Source organism: Malaclemys terrapin, chromosome 8 (assembly GCF_027887155.1).
Source record: "Malaclemys terrapin pileata isolate rMalTer1 chromosome 8, rMalTer1.hap1, whole genome shotgun sequence".
Classification (NCBI taxonomy): Eukaryota; Metazoa; Chordata; order Testudines; family Emydidae; genus Malaclemys; species Malaclemys terrapin.
In genome coordinates, this window is record NC_071512.1 from 97,069,625 (window position 1) to 97,096,475 (window position 26,851).

General features: G+C 42.7%; 1 long non-coding RNA gene across 1 annotated transcript in view; it reads right to left on the minus strand.

The window, feature by feature from the left end:
- LOC128841473 (uncharacterized) overlaps positions 1-26,851 on the minus strand; it is a 152,130-nt gene that overhangs the window by 109,779 nt on the left and 15,500 nt on the right. The gene's annotated exons all lie outside the window — the stretch shown is intronic.

Sequence of the window (26,851 nt, forward strand, 5' to 3'; positions counted from 1 at the left end):
CCCTGCCACAGTCCTCTTCTGTGGCAAGTCACCTAGTCTTACTGTGCCTCAGTTCCCCATCTGCAAAATGGGGATAATATTGCTTTCTTCCTAATGCTTCTTCATTTTTTTTTTTTTTAAGTTTTCAGTTTTCATTAAAAAACAAAATATTTCTATTTGGAAATGCCGGCATGGTGCCTTATGGGCATTATGGTTCCAGTGCCTTATATTCCCATTCTTCTTTTAGGGCTGGCTTCCACAGCTGAATGTCATCTCCCACCATGCGCCATGTGACTTGCCAAGAACGGAGATCATGGTGCATCATGGAAGATGTAGTCCAGTCAAAGACTCTAGCCTGTAGAAGAGAATGGGAGAATAAAGCACCCAAACAACAATTCCCATGAGATACCATAGCAATCATGTGTATTTAGATCTTTCGGGCAGGGAGTGTCTCTTACTATGTATTTGTACAATGCCAACAAACTAGGGTTCAATTTTGTTTGGGCGTTTCACTGCTATAATTAATAAAATAATAATAATTAATCATAATAAATAAATTAAATCCTTGGCCTGTCTGTGCCCCTAGCTGCTTCCAGTCTGTTTTATTATTAACATAGACCAGTGCCTCATTGCTGGACTGATGGATTTTAATTTGTGTTGATACCACACATATTTTTAAAGACTATGTTAATCAGCATGGTAGATTTATACGTCAATCAATCATTTTTATGAATGTCTCTTCTTCTTTTGAGACCGAGACTGATACTAGTGAAGAGCAAACCTCAAACACGTTGTAGGTGCTGAACATTAAAATTTCGTTTTCAGGATCATTTGTTGCCGAAAGAGGATTGGCTAGGCTCAAGCAAAGTTTTCGATAAGCAGCTGAAATCTTGGATACTCAGCCAGACCTTTTGAGGCTAATTATAAGTGCAATATTTTCATTTGACACGGCCTGAACAATTTGGGATTTTGGCAAAGCTATTTTGAAGCTGGCTAATGAGAGAGAAGACGCTATTGTGTTAGAATCCAGGCCACACCCTCCTATCACACCTGGCAGACCAACTATTCTAAAATGGCCAAGCGTGCAGCATGAAGCTATACAAAGCTTTAAGGATAATAATTGTCATTTGTGCTCGGCCTGCAGTAAAAGAGTTTTATAGAAGGAAAGTTAGGAACATAAACTGTGTTTCTGTGTATAGCAGAATGTGTGTGCCTGGTGTCTGTGTGTATGCTTGCAAATTACATCTTTAAATGTAAACAATGCCGGTGCCAAACAATTACAATGTTTATAAAAACTGATGGCCTACATCTGTTTAAAATACAACTTGATGTTTAGATTGATGGATTAGAAAACATTCTGCAAAGGGTAAGCATAAATTGCATGACTTGATATTTCTTTCAGGGGGGAGAACTCGCACTCTATCTACGATATGTTGATTAACCACTCAGATGCACTAACACTTTGAGCACTATAGAATGTGTGCAAACCATAGGTTTGATTGCTTGGGTTGATGTTGTATCAATGAAAGTTGGGGGGACTCTTCCTTAGAGGAAGGATGGCCTTGTGTGGACTGGAACGTGAGGAGGATGTGGGTTGAATTTCTGTTCTATCAGAGACATCCTGTATGACCTGGGGCAAGCCACTTGAGTCAGAACTTTGCTCCCATTGAGAAACTAGCCATTAATCTCTTTGCCTTGACTCCCTATCCGTGAAATGGAGACAATCGTCATTCCTTTTTCTCTCTTGTTTATTCTCTTAGCTCTATGGGGCATGAGGGACAGAAAAAAAGGGCTAAAGTCACAGCAAATATTATTTGCAAGGAATAATTTAATCAGCTCTGCTAAGCAGTGGTTCCTGTCTAAGCAATCAGCAAAAATGTGCTGCCGACTTGGAGTGGGTCTGAACTAAATGTCAAAGTTTCCATTTTGTGTTTGGGGATTCCTTAAGGTGGTTTCGCAAGCCAATGTTTTGCCTGTTAGAAGTGGCCCATCACATAGATGCTACTGTGGTGTGGGCAAATATGTTTTATTTCCATGGGGTATCACATCTTGGAGCCGGAGAACATTGGATATGAAAAATGCATAGATCTTGGCTTGGGAGGTAAGAAGCCCCATAAATTAGAGCTGTGGCCTAGGAATGAAAGGGGGCAGTCTAGAATGTTCTGTATTCCACCAATCCTCACTGACAAAAGGGCCCCATGGAGATCACTACAAGCTGAGACGAATTAGAGCAGCCGAAGTGTAACATACACTAGGAGTTAGTTTGGCATCAGGCCAGCCCCAGGATTGGGCAGTGGGTTGGAAAGGTGCCTTTCCCTCCTCATCTCACCTGCACTGCGCTCTGCTCCAGTACCACTGAAGATTTAGCCTAATGTTTTCCCACATGCTTATGAAGGAGATATGGGACCAAGTTCTGGGTCACACACACAAAACCATGGGGTTCTATGCATGTAACTGACAATGGAACTTAGCCCACTCTCTCTTTGGATTCTGAGTGTTTGGTTGAGGTGCTTTCCCACCAGATTAATCAAGGAAGCCTTTTGTTATTAGCAAATTGAAATCCCGCTATCAATCTCCCTGCAGGGCACCACTTCTTGGGTGACATTACTTCAAGTTATCTTACAAACAATGGGCCCATTCAGCAGGAAAGTCTTTGGAGGTCACTTTCCATTTGTTACTTTAGTCTTAGAGGGCGCAAGTTTTATGGGTAGAAAACACAGATACCCCCATACAGACACTCAGGTCTGGAACTAATTAAAGATCAATACTACTTGGTCGTGGATACAGCCCCCTACACCATGCAGTCGACTTGGCAAGCGTGAATTTTCTCCCTTCTTTGTTATACAGAAACCAAATATGCAATGAAGAAAATCAAGTTAACAAGCTGTTCCTATGGTCAGCAGCCAGGGTTATTATGGTAACTAGTTTAGTAAAATGTTTTCAGTTACCATCCCCCCCACCCTCTGTTTTTCAGACTATTTATGACACCACAGAAAAATAACCAGCCACATCACACATTCTAGCATTCTCTGTCTCCCCAATGCCCTGTACACTCATCTTTACTTCTCAGTTTATGCTAATACTGCCATCCATAGGTGCTGGAACGAGGTGTGTGTGTGTGGGGGGGGAGTGCTGCAGCACCCCCTAGCTTGAAGTGGTTTCCATCATATACAGGGTTTACAGTTTGGTTTAATGGCTCTCAGCACCCCCACTATAAAAATTGTTCCAGCACCCCTGCTGCCATCCTGAGATTAGACACCTGGATGGTTCAGAGAAACTTCTTCTAACTATGGTGTTCAGTGATCACTCCAAGCCAGTGAGTCTGACAGAGGTCTGCTTCATTCAGCATCTGAGTTCTAACTGAAGACTTTCAAACACATCAAGTGCGTCAGAACCAGCTATTGTCAGAAATAAGGCTACCTTCAGACTGTCTTCCTTTGTGCTGGTACCCAAGCTCTGAACCTTCTGAGGTTCTCCCATTACTAATTGGGACTGGTACTTAATACATTAATATTGGAGCCTGGTGAGAAACTCAACAACATGTTCACACGTTGGTAATAGCCCTGACCACTGTTGTCAGTTCCAAAGAAATAATCCTTATGATGTCTTTACTGAATGCAGAAGGAGTATTGGTACCCAATGGCTTATCTACTTGAAGCTGAATTCCTCAACACTCTGTCCAAGAAGGTGACCCACATCCTTTATCCTAGTTAGTGGGCCTGTGTCTGAAATTTTATATCAAATATCACTGTGTCCAGCATGGCGTATCAACAGGTGTGGAGCATACAAGTGATTATTCTGTGAACAGACTCATGTATAATGCATCAGCATCTAGCTAGAGGAAATTCTGACCAACAAAACCACTGGGATTAAAAGATTCAAAGTGTTACCAATACAATGTGCCATTTCTCATTACTCCAAATCCAAATTGAAATGAGTAGAGTGCAAGAGCTAGCATTACCTTTAAGATTAAATATTCTAGCAAGAAATGACACATTTTAATACTTGCTTCATGACTTGCTTTTCATTCTTCTCACTACATGTTCCTGTACACATCTCTCCCTGACTCTGTTTGACCACTGTGGTAGTACGTTATCTCAACAAGCAGCTTGTCTGTTCTCCAAGAGATGCTAATACACTGTCTGGTCTGCAGAAGGTTCTGCAAAAGTAATGCAGATTCTAGGTGCTTGAGCATATTAGATCTCCTGTGTGCCTCGCTTTAGCAACTGTGATGTAATCCATTGATCTCAGTGGGATCAGGGTTTGGCATATGCTTTTTTTGAGGCTCATCGATCACTTATATTTACATTAGGGATCCACTTCAAATAACAAACAAGAAAATTGATTCCCTTCCACGTATTAACTAAAATTCAGCCTTTGCACGCAAAAGGAAAACAACTTTGACTCTGGTATTGTTTGCAGTGTAGTTGTAGTGTTGGTGCCAGGATATTAGAGAGACAAGGTGGGTGACGTAGTATCTTGACAAAAGCAACAGAGGGTCCTGTGGCACCTTTAAGACTAACAGAAGTATTGGGAGCATAAGCTTTCGTGGGTAAGAACCTCACTTCTTCAGATGCAAGATGTAGTATCTTGACAAGCTTTTGAGCCATACAAAGCTCTTCTTCAGATCTGGGAAAGGTACTCTGGGCAGCACAGCTAAATGCAAGGTGGAACAGATTGTTTTGCATAAGTAGTTAGCTCATGTTCTAAGGGACCATTCAAGGTAGAGTGACCTGTTAACATCTCTGCTGTCATAAGTTGGTCCAGTGAAAGATACTACCTCACACACCATGACTCTGTTAGTCCAACATAATGCACCATATTATGTGGGCACAAAAGGAAATGGTTCTTTTGATTCTGAGACTCAGATAGGGGTACAACCATGCTCATTTTAGAATTGTAGTTGCTCTGTCTTAAATCCTGGATTCTATTTTCTTGGCGCATCGTGATTGCTAATAAATTGAATAAGATTTGAGTTTACATTATGACTCACAGAAGATTATGTTGGACAGTAATGGCATTCCCAAGTAGAGGCACTCTTTCAAATGAAATATCTAGCATATGGAAGCAATTCAGTATTTACAGATTCGGATACATACCTACCTACTACAGATGTAGAAACCATATTTTGATAAGATAATAGCCAGCAAGACAAAGCAGACTCACATATTCCTAAAAAACTGAGCTTTTAATCTTTTCTAGGCAGTCAGGGACTGATCCAAATCCCACTGAAGTCAACAGAAAGTCTGGGGTTTAGATCAGGTCCTCATTTTCCTTCATGAAGGGGGCATATTTTGGGGTCAGATTGCTCTGTCTCGGAGCACTTTATCCTATAATAATATTACAGCCTCAAACTTCTTGTATACTAAAATCTGTGTATTTCCTCTGACATCTAACTCTTACTCAGTGTCTCATTTTGCTACCCCCAAGGCAGGTGAAGTGGGTATTTTAATTTTATTGCTCTTTTAGTCAAACAGGCTTTTTTTTTGTGTGTTGTTTACTTAGAACGGCCTTCCCCCTCACACCCATCCCTCTCAATTTTTTTTTTCCTCAGCCATTTCCTAGACGCCTGTGCTTGGTACCTACTTTGTAATGTAAATCCAATTGAATCTGCGCAGTTCTGCTTGACTGGGGCTGTTTTCCAATAAATTCAAGCTCCATGAACAATTCCAACCAGATGATTTCCTCACAGGCAGCAACTCTTAATGCAGTATGTGGTAAGGATCTTCAAAACATGCTCTAAGAGGAGACAGGTGGCTGCCAAGGCTGTTTGGCTTTTTCCTTCTAATATTGACTTTTAATTATGACCAGTTAAAGCTTGTTTTTCTATATGATCCATTTCTGCCTCCAAATCCATTTTGCCCCTGGGTTATTGACACAGTTGGAAAGCTCACCGTGTTTACTTTTTTTTTTAAAAGTAGTTTATTTTTCATACATTACTTTCAAACTGAGACGGTGTCAACTCATGTACCGTAAGCTCTAACCCGGCTTCTCCCTATCTGTTGGGCTTTCGTCATCCAGTGCAGCCTGGCTTAGAAACAGTTCCAGGTTTTGTGCTGCTAGGCTTAGAAAGCAAGTGTTTATCTGAAACAATGCCCATTTTCTTTTAAGTCCTACAGGTAAAATGTTCAGCAGTCCCATTGACTTTCAACAGGGGGTAAGCTTCCAAGATCCTGATCCTCACAGATATCTATTGAAATCAATATGAGTTAGGCACTAAATAATCCATGAGGATCTGGACCTAAAATCTGTTGAAAGGGTACTTATGCTTCCCAAGGCCTGTCACTTTTGAAAATGGGACTTAAGATTCAGGCACTTGGTCTCTTTTGAAAATGTTACCCCCAGTCAACTAATTTGGATCAGGATAAAATACTTAGAGTTATTTTATTTCCATTAATCATCAGGTGGCCAGGCTATATTTTGGGTTAGCTCCACAACCAATGTAAATTGGCATCGTTCCATTGACTTCAATGAAGCTACATCAATTTCTCTCAGCTGAGCATTCAGCCTCAGTTGTTACAGATCCCAAGCCTGTTCAGAATTCCACCGGAGGTTGCTGTTATAGTTTCAGTATCAATGTGGCATGGAATTTCTAACATTTTGTTTGCTTCGTTGACTGTGGCTGGGCTCAGAGCAGAGGTCTTAATTAAATTGTCCACAGTGCTGCCCAGCTCTTTTCCCAGAGTGGCTACCGCTAATGTAGAACCCAGACATGTGTAAGAGTAATTCAGACTACTCCTTCCTGCGTGCATTGCCCTGAATTTGCCAACAAATCAAATTAACTTTGTCTGCCATCATGCTCCCCGGTATCACGGGGTAGCCATGTTAGTCTGTATCCACAAAAACAACAAGGAGTCCGGTGGCACCTTAAAGACTAACAGATTTATTTGGGCATAAGCTTTCATGGGTAAAAAACCTCACTTCTTCATGCTGTCCAGTTGCTTAGCACGGCATGCACATTTCATAACTTGTCCTTTTAAATTCCCTTTGGGTTGTTTCCCTGGCCTCACGGGTGTGCGTAACAGCTCCTAATTTAGTATCGCCTGTGAATGAAATCTTCTTTCAGAATATTAATGTTAATCAGAGTGGGCCTGACTCTAATCCCTGTAGTATGTATCATTGCCCTTTTTTATGACCCTTCAGCCATATTTACTGAGGGACAATGCTCTTACCAGAGCCAATTTTAATTCTGTAGGCTTGTCTACATTAGGGATTTTGGGGGCTGCAGTGACTACAGCCGTGCCCCTCCCCCAGTGGAGATGCATTTCCCAAGTGTGAAGCATCTGCATTGCGGGTTGCAGTGTTGTAGCAACAATGAGGCAAAATTTCCTCATGCACAGGAGCTGTAGACTCCTTGAGGCAGGGACCGTGTCTTCCTTTCGTTGCACAGCGCCAAGTACAATGCATTTTATCAGTGCCCCAAAATGTACGAGGTACCACCCAGAACAGGTTGAATAGAAGTTCCTTGCTTCGAGGAGTTTACAAATTAAATTTGGATGTGATGCAAGGAAGGCGGAGCAACAATAGTGAAGGGAGGGTGAGGGATGAAGGTCATAGCCATATGAATAAGGTTACATGGTGTAACGCTGGCAAACCGGGTGCCAGCTCTTGCCAAGGCTTTTGGGCTCAGTCAAGCACTGACAAATTCGTTGCTGGAACCCAGACTGTTTCCCCTGGGTGTTAGTATGGTTAAGCTGGATATTGGACCCTCAACAATGTGTTTAGTGTTTAGATTTTATGAGATGCTTGTAGGTTACTGCATGCATTCATCTGACTTATAATTTCTTTATCACCTGCCCTAAGGTAATATTTACATTTTGGTTTTGTAACTGTAAAAATATTTGTTCTCAAACTCTGAACACAGTCAAGAGGCATTGTCGCCTGCCCATCAGAACTAAATGGACCATGGTGGGACATCACAATACAAAGACTTTGTTAATTGCTCCCTTTACTCTTTACTATTGCTCTTGGGCAGGGATGGTGTCCCCAGGCCTCTGTTTGCCAGAAGCTGAGAATGGGTGACAGGGGAAGGATCACTTGATGATTACCTGTTCTGTTCATTCCCTCTGGGGCACCTGGCATTGGCCACTGTCGGAAGACAGGATACTGGTCTAGATGGACCTATGGTCTGACCTAGTCTGGCCATTCTTATGTTCTTATGTACACTCATGAAGAGGCTATATGCAAAAGGGCTCATTACATCAGCTTTGAATTCTGGAAGAAGGACATAAAAATAGCTAAAAAGAAATGTTTTCATCTCGTTTGCTGTTTGACCTCTCACAGAGCCAGAGTTGTGAAACAGAAGCAGAGATCTACAGGGTAAACCTGGGTTAGCCCTAAAAGACATTCAGAGCCGACAGAGCTACAACTCTGTCACTTTTTGGAGCCATAGACTGTAATTCATCTGTGTGCGTATATTTTGCCTCATTGTTGCCTGCTTTAACCTTGTAACAACTCTCATTTCTTTTCTTAGTTTATAAATCCTTAGATAGTTTACTATAGGATTGGCTTCAGGCATTGTCTTTGGTGTTAGATCTAAGGCGCAAATTGACCTGGGGTAAGTGACTGGGCCTTTGGGACTGGGAGTAACCTGAATATTGTTGTGATTTTTGGTGTAAAGTGACTATTTCTCACTAAATCCAGCTTGTCTGGGTGGCAACATAGACTGGAGTGCCCAATGGGACTCCATGGTAAGACTTTTATCGTGCTACAGGAGTTCACATTTGTTACTGGGTTGGTGAAATCGAATTATAGAACACACAGCTAGTTTGGGTCTCTGCCCTGCTTCTTGACAGTCTGCCCTGGGGTTGGCACTCATGGCCGTGAGTCCCTCCAGAGAGCCTGACGCATGGTAACTCAGAAGCCTTGCAGGCAATGAATATCAGCAACTGCTGTAACTGAACTGGTGCTCAGCATGGTGTAACTAAGGCAGTGCAAAGTGGCCTTAACCAGCTGGAGATACTCTTGTAGAATTGTCCCTGCAGAAGAGATCTTGCTGCCTTTGTAAAGCCGGCAGCAACACCTCTCCCACCTCTTGTGACAACTGCCACCCCTTCCCAAAGATGAAAAGAAGCAGGCATGCTGAGAGCGAGGTTGTGCTGGATAAAGGCTGTTCCTGTGATCTAGGGGCAGATGATTCTGAACTGTGGAGCCAGAACTGCCGTCCTATAGCCCCTGTCTGAGTGCAGAACTATGACATCTAAATCGGGAAACATTTCATTTAAATTTTCACAAAATGTTTCTTCTGTTTCCCTATCAACTGTAGCTTCACTCAACGAATGTTTCCATTGTTGATACAATTGTATTGTGATTCCCTCCTTGTTACGACCAGTTCTGAGAATAATAATTGTTTTTCAAGAAAAATTACATGAGACACTGCATCAGATGCATCACCTACTAATGAGTTTCAAAGGTGAAATAGGTTTAAAGACATCTGGAGAAGATCATTTTCATTTCAAACAAGCTGGGTCACAATCATTTACCACTAACAACCACTGTGGAAGCTTCAGGGGTCTGTCTAAGATCAGAGGAGAAACCTTTGTTTAATGGTTTGTATTTCAACACAGGGTCGAGTTTCCCCCCAAACAAATCATTCCATGCTGTAAACTCAGCTCTAATTGCCAGACTCATCAGACTGCCTTTGGGTTAGAAAATGTACATTACTCGTGATCGCTAAGTAGCCACTGATCAGACTTGGATCTGAATGGGATATGTGAAATATTTCCAAAAACAGTAGCATTACATAATTCAAACTACCTTTGGGGAAACTAGTTTCGATTGCACGGTGGATGGCATTTTATCCACTATCATGCCTTTAAAAAGAAAAAAAAGAAAAAAACCCACCACAACAAAAACACCTTTGTTGACTAAATAGAAAAAAAAAAGCTCTCTAAAGCCTTTGCAAATAGCCACAGGATATAATGACAATTCTGTTGATTTATTGGCACTTAACATTATAGGGGCAATAGAAAGCGCTGCTATGGTTAAGTACCCGTGGTCATGGCCATTATAAACATTTTTTTAAAGGGGTTTATTACAGAGCCATAAAACTGAGCTTTGGGCTAAAAGTTGGTATCTGACTTCTCTTTATCTTTAAAGTGTTTATTGTCATTAGAAATTTGGGAGGAAAAAAAACCAGATTGGCAAATACTACGGCTTTATCAGCCTTTGAACCAGCAAGCACGCAAGAGCTAGTGGATCAGAGTAGCGGGGGGTGTGGGGGGGAGGGGGGCCCATACAGCTGGATGAGTAATGAGGAATGAATTATTGATTTCAATCAGTTTTGCTTTTTTCCATCCGCGAATACTTCATAAAGCAGTCAACGTTTTCTCTAATTTATTGACCATTCAAAAGACTTTCCCAATAGTTTCCATTCACACTCATTAGACCATTGTTTGTTCACAAGCATTTCATGGCGAGCAGTCAACTTTCAAAATTCAAGTCACTTTGGCCTTGACTGTCGTGTTGCAATCTGCTTGGAGAGGCACGATACTCTGTCTGGTTCCCCTCTTTCTCCAGGGGGGGAGTTATCTAAACCTAGTCTGTGCTTGGCTGTGCTGGATGGCACAATGCAGGGCAGAGCCAAGGCTGTGCCACTCCCCACGCTGGCCTGTGTATCTCTGCGGGAGAGAGTAGCAACCCAACCGGTCTTCCCACTCATGCTGGGTTTCACCAATTGAGGCACATATGGTAAGGAGCAATCTTCAGCAATTCATTCACAGACTCTTTAAAGGACTGTTATCATCTAGTTCAACCACCCACATAACATTGGCCATTTTCCCCTTAGATTCAATACAGAGATCGCATGGCATTGCTTCTGTTCATTGATATCTAAAATAATCCGCCCGTCCCTGTTGGGTAGCGTAACCTGACTGAGCTTTTCCAGTATGATCACACTGCAGATATCATACTTCATCACAGAGGATCAAAAACCTCCTTGAGGGAAGGACTCTTTGTCTTTGTTGGCTTTTTGTTTTGTTTATTTGCGACTTGACAGTCTTTTCATTAATACTAAATAAGGCAGTGCACCGTTCCAAAATGAACTTGTGTTGCAGGAATCCTGACGCATGTTCACTCCTCCCTGGACTATGTGAGTTGCCTCCTTGTGTGTCACTGACTTACGTTTCTCAGAAAGCACACACAATTCAAAGAAAGTGAGCTGCATTCCATTGTGCCTGCCTTATCAGCAAAAATGTTGGCCAAGTTCTGACGATGAATTCTTTTTTATTACCAATGATGATGTAAGAGGCAGAGAGTGTACGACAGCTTGATTTCACTTCCCAGAAGGATGATAGTTTGGCAGATCCTCACTGACCTTGTAAACTGAGCCAATGTGATACAGATGACATTACAGAGAATATAGGCCAGATCCTCAGTTGATGCCAAATAAATGGAACTACACTGATTTCCTCCAACTTACGCTCTGGCCCTATAAAGATGGAATCCCATAATATTATTTTCAGCAAAGCTCACTCTTTAAGTCCACCCTTGCACTGCCAAGGCCAATTTGAAGCAGATGTTTCTCTCATTTACATCTGTATATTTTTAGACAGTTCATCTGAAGGAAAATAATAAAAGCAAGAGAATTGACAGTGGATGATAAGAATCTAATTAGAGTCACCATTATTAAGCAGGGTGTGTATTTTATTTTTAAATTGTGTGATACTGACTTCCTTTGCAAAGCTTTAAGAACTACAGATGAAAAGCTCTATAGCAGAGCTAGGTGTTAATAATAAATAATAATTTTTGCATATGCACCTTGAGTATAAATCACCCTTATGTACCACTTAAGCCCTATTTTTAGGGCTTAAATTAGATTTAAGCAGGATTTCATTGGTACATAGACCTTAAGCTAGCCTTTTGCACATAAGTGAGATTTACTCCTAAAGAATTTTGGCAGGTGCATTCAATAAATCTGAAACTAACTACACAGAATTGTCATACGCATAAATGCACACACCTCAAAGTTTTCAGTCAAATGGGGCGATAAAACAGAATTTTATATTTTAAAAAGTGTGAGTTAAAAATGTCTTAAATAATCTATAAAATATAACCCCTTCAACAGAGGTCCCCAAATCATGGGTTACGTTTCTTCCCATATTGTAAAGCAATCAAAGTTTCTTATGAAATATTTTTTCACTATGTTGTGGTTCTATATTGTGTATGGTATCAACTAAAATGCAAGATCAACTTTCCCTTTCCTCCACCCCCAAACTCTTCAAGGCTTGGAAATCAATTTGTTCTGGGAGTGAGTTTGAGAACTGAGCCCTAGGGGTAGCTTTTGCTCTATAAAAAAAATATGTTATATACAGAGAGAGAGGACAAAAATATTTTCCTCCCAGATGCTAACATGCGGGCAGGTGTCAAAGGCTCAGAACTACTGGACTGTATTTGGCTTGATGACAAAATAAACCCCAATGTAGGAAGATACAGTAGTTCTAAGCAGATAGGTTAAGTTTCAATGTTAGCAGGGCCTAAATACGTTCTTTATGTAGTGGACAGCATTTTTTTGCGGGGGGCGGGAGGGGGAAATGCTGGTCCTGGGGCCATGCATCAGAACTTTTTCTCTGTGTAAAGTAAAAACATCCCCTGTTTTCAGATATCCATAAATTGCAGCTGCAGCACCAGTGTAGGAATTGTCTATCATGCCTAGCTATGTAGTATCTAAGTGCTTCCCAGATGCATTTATTCCTCATGCAGGGTCTCTTGTGGATCTCATGGAGAATTCTACTGTTCCCCCTTTCTTGGCTACAAAGACTGTGTTGGGGGTGTCTATAGACTCTTTGTTTGATTGGCATGTGTGTATGTCTAACTCCTTCTGGTTATGGATGGTAGGGCTTCATCAACAAGATCCCCAAAAGGTGTTCTGACTCCAGATTAGCCTCATCTTGTCTGGAAATTCCACTGATGAATCCCCACAACCAAGAATGTTGTTTCTGGCTGTGTGAACTGCATTTTCCAAGAGGAGCACAATTGTCTTGGTGAATCATGGCCACAACATACGCAAGTCCGGAACCCTCGAGGATTTTGCGGACGGGTATCAAGACCTTCAACTGGGAGCCATTAGAGGAAATGGAGCACCGGGGTGGTGGATGTGAAACAGCAGGAAAGTATTTAAGAAGCTGGCATGCTAAAAATTGAGTGTAACCATGGCAGCGTGAGTGGTGGGATGGACTAGCATCTCCCCCGCCCTCCCCCCCCCCCCTGGTGGTTACCTCTCCCATCACTGACATTGCCACAGCTACACTATTTTTAGTGCACTAGCTCGATCAGACCTCGCACAAGTACATCACCTCGAGCGGGAATTACACTCCCAGCTGAAAATATAGACTTGCCCTCAAATACTAGGGTGATGGGCCACAACACACGGCCCTAAGATGCATCGATAGAAGGTAAATAGCGAAGCTGATCCATGGTTATTCAAGCAGCCTCGGGGATCCAATAGTTTATGGTGCAGCTGTTCCCCTACCTAGACAAGTATTGGATGGTGGATCCATATAGCTGCAAATCTACCACCACACTGCTGTCCCAAACCACCCCTCCATGCTGCTGAGGACAGATCCCTGCTAAGGAAAACTCCACAGAGGATAGATGGTATCGATCTCTCCATGGGGGATAGATGGTGCAGATCCCAGCCTCCTTGTAGAAGAGAACTGGACCAGTTCAGGCACTTTGGGCCCTTCTTGTCTACATAGGATTTGCCCACAGGGACATTGCAACAGCCAGAAAGCCTGTTTCTACTTCCCTTTCTGCTTCTTCTCCAGCTCTGCCACCCACACCACAAAATAACGAAGTTGTGATTATCAAATTATAGAAAGTCCCACTTTATTTTAAAATGTTGGCAGAGGAACGATGAGATGTCTCCCTTCCTGTTTAGAGGGTAAACTCATCCAGGACCTTGTCTTCCTATGTGTGTCTGCAGAGACCAGCACATTTCAGGCACCACCATAAAATAAATAGTCATAACATTCCTCCACTTTTCCAGCAGCAAGAGCAACCATCCAACACCCAAACCTATGCATGTAGCCCCCTATCAAGGTCCCCCTAATCTCCAAGGGTGGTAGAGCCGCTTAGTCCTCCCTTCTCAGGAACGCATTGTCCCACCTCAGCACCAATGGCAAGGAAGCGATGCGAGGAATTTGTGCAAAAGGGATGATGCACATTTGTCACGAGTGAGTCCAGTCATGCCACAATGAGTCTAAACACAAGCACCAACTGGCTGAAATACCTGCCCTCTTTTGTTGTCAAAGTAATCAGTCGTCAAATATTTTCCATTTGTGATTCATCGACTGCATTATCCAGTTCACCCATCCCTGGTGTGAGTAATGCAACTTTGGCTGTTAAACAGAGCAGCCTGAATGCCATCATCTTAATTCTGATATATATTTTTCAAGTGTGGGTTGATGCCAGATGAGACCGTCCATTAATTTGGCACAAGGCTGTAAAACAATTTGATACCACTGACAGAATTTTATAGGAATGTGTAGTGCTGAAGATTTATAGCTAGCATGCTGGTTTTCACTTTAAAGGCCAATATAACAAAGAGAAGCTTCTCTTACTGCAAAAGGAAACCTTTGTCCATGGAAAAAGGATCACTTGTTAGTCTCTTGTTTTCCTCACCCCCCTACTCCCACCTCCAATGGTCTTACAGGACTTAATGCTTAACTAAAAATAAGCAAAAATGGATAAGACCTGTTTTGTCTAAAATCTATTTTATAGGAGACACTGAGAAAGGGTTGCCATTATTTTAATGTAATGTAGGGAGTCGACTTTCCTCACAAAGGAGAACAAAACAAGTTGTTATTGTCGAATGGGCGGTGGCAATAGTTCAAACCTAGGAGGGGTCTGATGTAGGGTGACCATATTTCCCTGTGCTGAATTCGGGACACCCGGTAAAATTACTCATATTCAAGCAAGTTCAATGGCAATCAATCAGAACCATGCAGTACAAATGTTCAAATTAACATCAAGTTGACCGGTAAAAAGAAATAGTAGTTGGATTCTTTTTATTTGCCTTCTTGTCTTTACGGCTTTAGGGTTCACACATACACATGGAGAGTGACCGACCCGACCTGACAATCCCTGATTGGTGCTCTCCACCCTGCATGCCTGGCTGGGCCCCCGGGACAGACCTGCCTCCCCTGGTACCTGGTGCCGCATCTTCCTGAGGCAACACGGGGGGAGGGAGCGGGGGGACACAGGGTCACATGCCCTCTCCCCCCCTGATTTCTGCCAGGGTTCAAACCAGAATGTGGCCAGCAGCAGCCTTTCAACAGTGTGTGGGAGGGAAAGGAAAGCGGGGAGGGGGAAGGGATGACTTGGCTTGTGTCTTTGCAGAGCTAATCTCTTTCCCCTCCACACCCCCTGTTCCCCTGTGGATGGAAGCAGCTCCCGTCCCTTCCTGCCTGCACAGTGTCAAAAGGCTGCTGGCCAACCCAGCCACTTCCTGTCCCCCGGCTACAGAGTGGGCAGGAAGGGATTAAGCCCTAAGGATGCATTGTGCACAAGGGCCCAGGAAACCTGACTGCAGGGGCTTCAGCCAACCTGGACAGAGAGGTGGCTCAGCAGGGGAGAGTGTCTAGAGGATGGAGCAGCCCTGTGCTCCCTGGGGGCAGGACCCAGGGTGGGTGGGGAGTGGGTGAAGAGGGTGCTAAGCCCCTGCCTGGGGGGGGCATGCTGTGGAGCCTGCAGGGTTGGGGAGCGAACAGGCTGGAAATCGCTTCCCCTCCCCACTCCAGAACTTAGGTGAGGGGTGGAGAGGCTTCCCTGTGCCAGCGCTGTGCGGGGCTTTGGCACACGCAGGGCTCAGCTCCTCCTGGCCAGCGCCCCAGGCCAGACCGTCTTGGGCTTTCTCGGGGCCCCGGCCCAGCCAGAGGCAGTGGGGAAAGGAAGGAAGGGGTTGTGCCATATATCTTCCATGTACTGTTATTGACAGTAGCCACATAAGAATCTCCCTCTGTCTCCGTCCTCCTTTTCTCCCCCCCCCTTCCTCCCCCGCTGGAAGAACAATTTCATAGTGGTGACTTTAGGAGAGGGTGGGAAAGAGGGCAGTCCTGGTCCATGGCCATGTGGAACCAACACTTGCTGCAGAGAAAAATGTACAGTACTTGCAGAGTTCCCCACTCTCTTTCACAGACAACCCTGCTTATTCTAATACAGTTGTTAAGTTTAGAGTTTAACCCTGCAAACTTATGCTAGTAGTGCTAATTCACAGGAATAGTCCAACTGACATTGGGAGTACAGCTCACATGAATAAAGGTCTGCAGGACTTGGCCTTTAGAGCTCTAGCCAAAGCCTATGGTAGTCAATGAGAGACTTTCAGTAGGCTTTGGATCAAGTCTGAAATGCCTGACCTTATCAGGTGCTTAGTGCTTTCAACTCCCACTTACTTCACTGGGAGTTGAAACGCTCTGCAGGATTGGACCCAAAGGACGATCTCACTAGGGTGACCAGATGTCCCATTTTTAAAGGGACAGACCCGTATTTAAGCCCTCCTGCAGGTGTCTCAACTTTTTCTTAAAAATGGGCAAATTGTCCCATATTTTCTGTCTCCCCACCACCTTGATAGGGGGCTACATGCATAGGTTTGGGTGTTGGATGGTTGCTCTTGCTGTTGGAAAAGTGGAGGAATGTTATGACTATTTATTTATGGCACAACCCCGTAGAAAAGACTAAGTGCATCATTTATTCATATCCGCAGACAACTCATAGGCAGGTCTGTCTTCTAATCTGAACTAATGTATCATTTTGAAATTTAAGCAAATTAAAATACAATTTTGTTGTAAATTTTAAAAAATGGTTGAAAGCAAAAATAAAGCTTTTTGAAATGATCAAAACTCAATGCCTTGCTTGACCTGAACCCAAACATTTTTCAGTTCACGAATATTTTTGAAATTTTCACTTTTTGTCCCAATTTCAGATGGGAAGTTTCCAAAACCTGAAAAAGAAGTGTCCTAAAGATATGAAAATGAAGGTATTTATTTCCACCATTAGAAAAAGAGACTCCAAACTTTTTATTTATCTCTCTTGGAGGATTAAACTTGCAGATTTACAAAGAACTGGTTGATTACCAAAGTAAATACATCACATTGCCAGTTTATAGGACACAAAAGCAGGAAGCACACCCAACCAAATTAGGCAAAGTGTAATTAATGTGAGAGCCCTCAGCATGTGCAAAGAGCACAGGGCACATGGAACACAGCAAATAGGGGAAAAAATGCTAGAAATCCTTATCCAAGGGGACAATTCCCAGTGCAGCACACAATGGGAACTCTAAAATAAATGGCTTGGCTCTCCACTGGAAGCAAAGCTCAACTTTTCGGAATGAGGAGAAGGATCGTGTATCTTTATAATGAGAAATCAGTCATTTCTAAATGTTGGCTCTGCTCATGTCATCACCAAATCTGTCTGCAGAGCTGACAGGCTGCAGACTTCATTTGTATTTCTGGCTGTGATTATGCAGGACAGTGATGGATACCCTGGAGCTTTTAGGGCCTTAGATTTAAGGGTTGGCTTTTGTTATTGGGTTTTTGTTGTTTGTTGTTGGTGTAGGGTTTTATTTTTTTGTGGCACTGTCCAATGAGAGTCTTTTCCTTATTTTAATGGCACCGATAATGCACAAAGATGAAAGCAACAGCTGAACAAGTTCCTCTTTATATTGGCAAGACTGCAACAAGTGCTGTGGAAGCCGGGAGCAGCTTCTGCTTTCAATGGTGGTGCAAAGACATCGAGAAGAACAAATTTCCTTACTCTGAACCTGCCATCAGCCATACAGCTGCAATAACACAATGCCACCCTACACAATGATGGTGGTATTCAGAGCTGTGAAACTGCTGCTGGTTACTTCTTGACATTTTTACAGAAAATAAAAAGGAGACTTTCAATAACATTTGGGGAAAGGGATCTTTATCTCAAGTGCTCGACACATGGCAAAAAGTTCAGGGATTAATCTGAGGGATTGGTAAAGGTTCAAACCAGATTATACGGATGGTAGGCATTAATGTGCCTTGGGACCTTGAATGTGGAGGAGAAAAAGGACATATGAAATAAGTTCCCATTCACTGAATGAGGCAGGGGTCCTCTGATTGAAGATTATTTTTATCATCAATTACTTATATTGCAATAGCACCTAGGACCCCAGTCATGGCCCAGAACCCCATTGTGCTAGGCGCTGTACAAACACAAAACAAAAAGACACTCCCTGCCCCAAAGGGTTTACAATCTAAGCATAAGACAAAGTGTTTTAGACTGTTTTATAAATAAACACTGCTGAGCGAGAGCAGTTTCTCCTTCCTTGGTGTTCATACCTCAACTGCTAGCAGAGGACCTCACCCTCCCTGATTGAACTAATCTTGTTATCTCCAGACTGATTCTTGCCTGCATATTTATACCTGCCTCTGGAAATTTCCATTACATGCGTCTGACGAAGTGGGCATTCACCCATGAAAACTTATGCTCCAATACATCTGTTAGTCTTAAAGGTGCCACAGGACTGACTCTCTGTTGCTTTTTACAGATCCAGACTAACACAGCTACCCCTCTGATAATAAATACATATGTATATCTAATCAGCTTGTATGTGAAAAACATTTTTCATGTGCTGCTAGAGATGGTTAGAAAATGTCAATTGTTTTCAAATTTTGTAATAATTTAAGAATATTGTATGGTGACCTGGTTATTGGTAGGATTCTACCAATTTCACATGAAAAATTTGGTAGGGGCTTAGTTATTGGGGTGTTTATTGTAGGAATACAGTGAGTTAAATCAACAGAGTTGTTAGGAAACAAGCAGGAAGGCAAAAAATGTCTCAACATAAGATACCTCTTAGCAAACACTTGAGGATCATTACAGGACAATGGGGGAGTCATTAGTCCTGAGGAGACTGGTTTGACTTCCCGCTGGGCCCACCAAACTGCTTTTGGATGGCAGGGTAAAAACACCTGGGAACTGACAGAACCAAGGAACTCAGGCTGGATTAAAGAGACTTTCTCTCTAGGGGTGAGGCAGTGACTGTTGGGGACGGTTCAGGGTGGTACTCAGACCACTGGAATGTCTGAAGAAGCTAGGCCTGTGTAGGTAAGGCTTTAGGTAAGAGAGACATGTATAGCCTGTACTGATAAAATCCTTCTCTCTAAGTGTTTTATTCCTACTGTTAAGATTAAACAATACTTTGGTTTAAACAGGCTGTCTGGCCACTTTTCATCCCTGGCCACAGACTCCTTATGGGAAGAACCACAGGTCAGACCTGCTGGGTAAACACAGTGGATACACAAGGTACTATAGCCCAGAGCCTGGTCTAGGAGTGGGGAAATCATGCGATTCCACCCCAGGCAAAAAGCTTGACACCTGAGGGAGTGCACCCAAAGCGATCAGGAAGGGGCTAGAGGTGCAGCTAGCCGTGTAATCATGACAGGGGCCATGTGCAAAACGGGGATCTGGATTTCAGCTTGATTTCAAACACCATTACACTCCGTGGGGTTTGGATACAGGGTGGGTGGGTTGGCCTGACCATCGCCACACATAACACAAACGTTCACTACACAAAAACTCCCAGAAGAAAATTACCTGAATCAGCTTGCTGAATGTGTACTTTCCATTCACTGTGTGGTGCCTTCCTAAAAGCAGTGAGTGACCCTCAAACACTTGGGAGGTTTGGTTCGGTCCAGATCAGCAGCCAGTCCTGCGGGTGCTTGGCTGAACTGACTCTGACCTTTATGAGTCTGCAAAATTGGGCTGGATATGTACAGAGAAGTTTGCTTTTGAGCTTTACAGTATTTCCTGTTCCTATCTGAGCTGGAATGCTTCCAGCCCTGGATGGGGGCAGAACCTGGAGAGGCACAAGGAGGTGATTTTTAAAGTGAGCTAACTAAACTTTTCAAACCCACAGGCTGCTTCTCTCTTTCCGTAATACACTTCTCTTATTCTTGTTAATATTTGTATGGCACCAATTGCACACTGGGTGCTTTATGAAGAGATACTGTGTGTAGACAAGGTCTCTACACCAGTGACTTTACCCTATAACTAGGCAACCTGCTAACAATGGAGTGGTGGAATGGGAGCAACTCAATGAAATGCAATTGTAAGGTGAAGGAAAGTTCACACCTTGTCAGATGAACTGCAATATATGAATGATATCCCCTGGTTAGAGAATATATTTTCAATCACATTAGCTTTTCTTTGAGTAAGGGTGAAATATGTTTTCTGAAATATTTAGAGGCTCCCAAGACTGTAATGTCTAAGCACCTCATTGATGACTGTGTGATCTCAACACCCCTGCAAGGAAGGAAAGTATTGTCATCATGCCCATTTTACAGATGAGGAATGAAGAGGCAGAGAGATTAAGTGATTTATCCAGGGTCACAAGGGAAGCCTGCAGCAGAGTCAGCACTTGAACCCAGATCTCCTGAGTTAGACTCGACCACACGTCCTTCCTCAGCTGCGCACTCCCAACAAGTCCAGAAATGATATAAGCCTTTCCGATTGCAGTCCTTGGACATGGCTACCTGTGAATTACGTGAACTCCTTGGCTTTATACATAAGGCATTAGCGTTTTGATCTGTTCGAGTCCTCTCTCCCTTGCGTTTGCTATAATCAGCTACACATGTAGGGTTGTTTTTCTGCTTGTTTGCCCTTAAATAGCATCTGCAATTGTTCTCTCATCATAGACCAGGCTAAGTATGTACACATCATTTTTATTAGTGTATTTTATTGCCACCAGTTCTTTACAGTACACAGCACTGGCCTCCACAGCCCTCTGTATTTTTTTCCTAGCAGTTGTTTTGTGTATCCTCTCGGTTAGGGCTCATGGCTCTCCATGGTTATATGTCAAAACGTCACAGGGTTCCGCAGTTAAAGGGATGCCTTATAAATCTCTTCATGTACCAATAAAATCCTAGCAAAGGAAACTGAGATGCAGCAGTGATAGGTACATTTTGCATTTACCTATCACAGTTGTTGTTTTACACAGTTCTGCTCCGAGATCTCATCGTGATGGGCAAATTTAAAAAAAAACATGTAAAATAATATATATATTGAAATATTATCATGAAATACATGAAATAAATTATTGGGGAATGTATGTGTCAAATGTTAAACCTAGCTCTAGGGATGGAAAAGTATTTTTAAATATAGTAATGATTTCATAAATATACTTAACTGGGGTAAAATTTTCAAAAGCACCTCAGTGACCCATTTTCAGAAGTGACTTAGGACACTTCGGAGCCCGAGTCTCATTGAAAGGCAATGCGACTAACGCACTGATCCTCACAACACCCTTCAAAGGTAAGGCAGCACCATCATCCCAACCTTTTTTTTAAACAGATGGGGAACGGAGGCACAGAAAGACTAAGTAACTTGCCCAAGGTCACACTGGGAGTGTGTGGCAGAGAAGGGAATTAAATGCAGGTCCCTCCCAAGTCCCAAACTAGTGCCCTCGCCACTGAACAATTCATCTCCTCTAGTAAGTAAAATAATCTCTGAAAGACAAGGATTCAGATTCTCACCTTTGTCCAGTTCTGGTTAGTACATCAGATAGATGAGGGACTGCAAGCGAGCTAGTTATGTATCCTGAATTTTCAAGCCATAGCTGCTGTAGCTCTGGCTCTCAAGTAACTTAGAACAGCCCAAGGGCTGCTCTAAGTTATGATAGTTGACTGTGATCCCCAAGGGACCATACCCCAGCTGAGAATTTGAAGAGCTGAGCTGGCCTCTGTGCCTCCTCCTCTCTGGCCTCATCACCCCTCATCCTTCCCCACCATGTCCCTGAAACTATCTGAGTTTTCTCCCACTGAGAGGATTTTCAGTGGGGCAATGGCAGCCAGGTTCTGGTACCTTTGGTCTACTTGAACCAGAGCCCAGAGAAAGAATCTGGCCTTAGGTCTCTATCCTTACTTGCTATAAAGATAAATAGGTAAAGGCATGAGGTAGAACGGATGATCCCCATGTAACAAAGTTTTTACTTGGTAATTGCTATTTGCAGTGCTAAGCCTTAACCTACTTACATGTGTGTTACAAATTACTAGAAAACTGCAGACACCAATAGGGCCATAAAATATATGAATGAAAATTCTAGAGTAAAGGAGGGCAAAAGCTGCAATGCCTATATTAATGCCAAATATTTCACTCAAACTCATCCTTTGTGGTGGGGTGGTATGGGAGGCATTAAGTCAAAAAGCTCAAAGGATCACAGCAGCCAGAGATGAAAAATCCCACAAGATCACTGAGTTACGTTGCCCATGGTCCTAACGTTCAAACAGGCTCAGGCTCCATTTGTGTCTCCTCGTTATACTCACACACAATAATTTCCAATCATTTCCTCAGTGCACACAGCACTGGAGTTGTTGTCAGTGCCAGTAGTCTCCAACACAAAATCCTTCTTTGGGTCAGAGCCCAGCGCTCAGAAAAGGCCTTCAACATCTGGAAGCAGTGATACTGCACATCTGCGAGACCTTCAGAATGGATGGATAAAGAACAACCTACAAGAGTACTGATATTGATAATTAAACTTCAAATAACATAATGTGAGATGCACATACTTTTCCTTACACTGTAGTGCTTGTTCTATCACATATATACTCTACTATATTGCCATAGACAATCCTGGCTCTGGTTTTTTTTTTTTTTGCTGTTTACATGTAGCAAACATGCAGATCTTGAGGGTTAGGGAATAGGGTGAATTTAAAGCTAAGAAACATCTGTAATTACTAAGGGCCAAATCTACTGAGGTCAATGGGACCAGTCACATGCTTAAAGTCAACTGTTAACAGGACTGAGACCTCAGTAATTACCAATAGCAGTTTATCAAGTGATTGAAAGAAAGGCTTCAAAGTGAAGGCTAATATCAAGAGGAGAATAACATTTATGGAGTTTATTTTTTTTTAAATATATTTATGTAGGATCTATATTCCACTACTGTTCTGTACATGCCAGACTTTTGATCTAACACTTACTTCCTGGCTAAGTGTCACCATAAACTCAAAAGAGTATTTCTTAATTTAGAAATAATTTTTTTTTCTCTTACTTACTTGGCCTCTCAGAGTTGGTAAGACAACTCCCACCTGTTCATGCTCTCTGTATGTGTGTATATATATCTCCTCAATATATGTTTCACTCTATATGCATCCGAAGAAGTGGGCTGTAGTCCACGAAAGCTTATGCTCTAATAAATTTGTTAGTCTCTAAGGTGCCACAAGTACTCCTGTTCTTCTTAATTTAGAGATTGTCTTCTATTGTATTTAGATTCTGCATAGTAAACTCGTCACTTGGGTATCCAAGGTCATGTGGTTTTAAACTCCCAGACTGTCTGGGGAGCTTGGAGAGGAGTCTCCTATGCACTGATCCTGAACGACACCCAGCCCAATGAAATATATTCTAAACATGCTGCAAAGCAGTAGCACCTGCCTGCACATGGCATTAGAGGGGACGTCCTCCTGGACATAGGGTGTGTGTCCAGAGTGGAACGAAGAGATTACAAAACCTTTTGGTGACAATTTGCACACGAAATAATTTCATAGAACATTTGCAACGGGAACATGAATCAAAATGACAAAGGCTGCAGGATGTATTTCTTTTTGCCTGCCCAAGATCTTTTCTAAACCAGCACAGATGATACCATTGTGCAAGCTCAATGACCCAGCTCAACAGCGCTTTCAAAATCAGAAGTTCGGGGGACCACAATACAGTAGCCTTTGGGAGTCCATGTAATCATTTTTTCCACTGGATTCTCCCATTATGTGAGGGCCCAACTTTGAAACGATGAGAGGACCCTGGGTTCAAAGTTTTTTAAAAATCCTGTTTATGGCTTAGGGTGCCGCTGATATTCCATTAGCTTTTCTTTCATTGATGATGCTGTGACTGTAGTTGAAACTTTGCAACTTAATGAGCTGATGTTATTACTCATACTGTGTGGCCATCTGGAATCAGTTTGGTCAGAGAGCCCAAAGCACCAAAAGCCACCTGCAATGCATTAAGTCTCAGCCCAGTACCAGCTACAAGGATTTGAAAAGCCGGGTCTGCATAAATACTAACCTGTGAGAATGTAATTGGAGAAGTGATATTTAAGAACTTATAGTTTGCCAGAAAATCACATTCTCGGGGGAATGTATGCAGAGGCTTAAAGTTTAAAGCCAAGAAGGTTTTAGTTTCAACATTGTGAATCAAGAAAATCATTGCATATGGATATTGTTTAGCTATCCATGCCACTCGGCTATCCAAACAACCCTACCTTAAGGGTGTTTCAAAACCATTGTTCGTCCCTGGCATCTGAATCTCATCTGTAAGATGGTTACTGCTGGCATCTGGAAAACACCCTTTGAAACTGCCCATAGCAGTAGCTGATAATAAGTCCAACTAGACTTTCCATGCACTGCAAAGAATATGTGAACAATATAGTGTGAAAATTTGCAAAGTATTGTTAATGCCCAACAAATGAAAAGATAATAATGGCACTCCAAAGTCTCTCAACTCATAACACAGCGACCCTTTTCCAAATCTGCCATGACTGTAACATTTACTAATTGGTGGCTGACATGTGGAATGACAGCGGTTTATTACAGGGTGGCAAATGGCATTGCTGTAGCAAAAGGACAGGACAGTTCAGGTGGAGTAAAAGATTAATGGCCTAGCTCCTCAGCTGGTGCAAACCAGCATAGCTCCACTGATTTTGATGGAATACCACTGATTTATACCAGCTGAGGAGATGGCCCATGGCTTAGATCTCTAACTATTTATTTTAGCGTTAGTCTCTCTCTTGCTTTTTCAAGTCCCTTAGCTTTGGATATTTTAGTGTATTCCAATAGAAAGATAACACTGACCAGATTTGATTCAAACTTAGATTAACGCCAAAGGAAGTCAAAATAGATGAGCATCTGAACTGCAGGGTAGGACAGCATACTTTCTAACAAAGGATAAATGGATGTAAGTGGATATGCTCAAATGCGCTGAAATATTTTCATTTCCCCCCTACATTTTATGGGGGGTTTGCTACAGATTAAAGCTTGGAGGTTATTTTCCTTACTCCATATACACATGCCTGCACACACTTTCCTTTCAACCAACACATCATCAGGCCGAGGATCCAAAGGTTTCTTCCTTACTCTTTCATTAGGGATATTTCTCCCATTACCCCTCCGCTTCTGCCTCACAGTATCAAAGCACCCAGGCAGAACCTACTCTGAAAACAAGAGGAGGTAACTGTATCCTTTAACAGAAGAGAAGGCAGCTATATATTTTAGCTGAAAAAAGTCTGCATCCTCTCTGTGTTTCTAGCTGCTCTGTGGCAAAGGGGAGGCACAGGCAGGGCCGGCACTTCCATTTAGGCGACCTAGGGAGTCGCCTAGGGCACCAGGATTGGGGGGGGCAGCATTTTGCCGCCCTCGGTGGTGATTCGACAGTGGGGGGGTCCTTCCGTGCTCTGGGTCTTCGGCAGCAATTCTGCGGCGGGTCCTTCACTCGCTCTGGGACCCGCCGCCAAAGTGCCCTGAAGACCGGGAGCGCGGAAGGACCCCCCCGCCACAGAATTGCCAACAATGACCGGGAGCGCGGAAGGACCCCCGCCTAGGGCGCCAAAAACCCTGGCGCCTCTCCTGGGCACAGGAATTGCAGGATCATTCTTCTCCCAGATGTAATACCTAGCACTGCAGGCTAGCACCAGCCCTATTTATGACTTAATAATGGAAATGGGCTCCATCCAAAAAGCATAGCAAAGGACAAGGTGAGCAGTCTGGTCATTCCTCTCTACCAGCTGTTTGACAGCAGCTGCAAAAGCCAGAAGTGACTCAAGTGTCTTAACAAGAGGCAATTATCAGCCAAGATCTAGAGCACTGGACACATGCAAAATAATCCCCTTTGCAAAATATGACAGCTACCGGCAGCCCTAGTGCAGAAGTGCATTGAACTAGGACCCCATTCTGCAACCCCAACAACATTTACCTTCTGAGTAATCCTACTGAACCCAGTGACCACTGTAGGGGATGCTCCATATAGTACGGCTAATGTAAGGATAAGTGAACAGGAGACTGGGGGGTGAAATCCTGGGCCCACTAGGTCAACAGCAAAGCTTCCATTGACTTCTATGGAGCCCGGATTTCACTCTGGAAGTCTGTGCTAAATGGCAGCTTGCATTTCTAAATGCAAAGGTCTGCTCTCTGATCCATGCAGTCAGTGTCTCTACTGAATAATCTGCCTAGGGTATGAGTTCCGCTGGATAGAGGGATCCATACCTCAGTGCTGATATCTGTGGTGCAAACCAGAGGAGATAATTTTTCTCTAAGCAAAGTAAATTGCAACTTTTTAAAAAATTAGTGATACCTCTAAGAATTGCAGATGTGCAGATATTGATATCAGGAATGGGTTGGCTTGAAAATGCTACTTGTGTCTATCCATGTCTTTAATGTGAGGAATAATATATTTTTCTTAAGAAACCCCTTCTTGTTTAACAGAGGACTGTGTTACTGGAAGCAAAGAGAACGGTAAGATTCCCCATACCTTGTAGCCTTAGGCAGTGCAATGTTCACAAGAACCTAGATGACTTCAGAGCCTAAGTCTCATTAACTTTCACTTAAGTCAATTAGGCACTTTTGAAATTGTTACCCATTTTATCTCCCTGAAGACACATTCATGAATTTTCAGGATATTTGGAGTTCTAATACCAAGTCCAAACAGGCATTGTGTTCTCCTACAAATAAACAGGCATCATTTTTCATAATATCCCATGGAATGACTTAACAAGTGAAACATAAAGACAGTTTGACATGTAAGAGTATTTTTACTTGAGGATGATTAATTAGTTTAATGAAGTGTGTATATGAGATTTCTGAGAAATTCACTAATTGTGATATATCTTGAGCATTTATTTTATCCACACAAACTACACTCC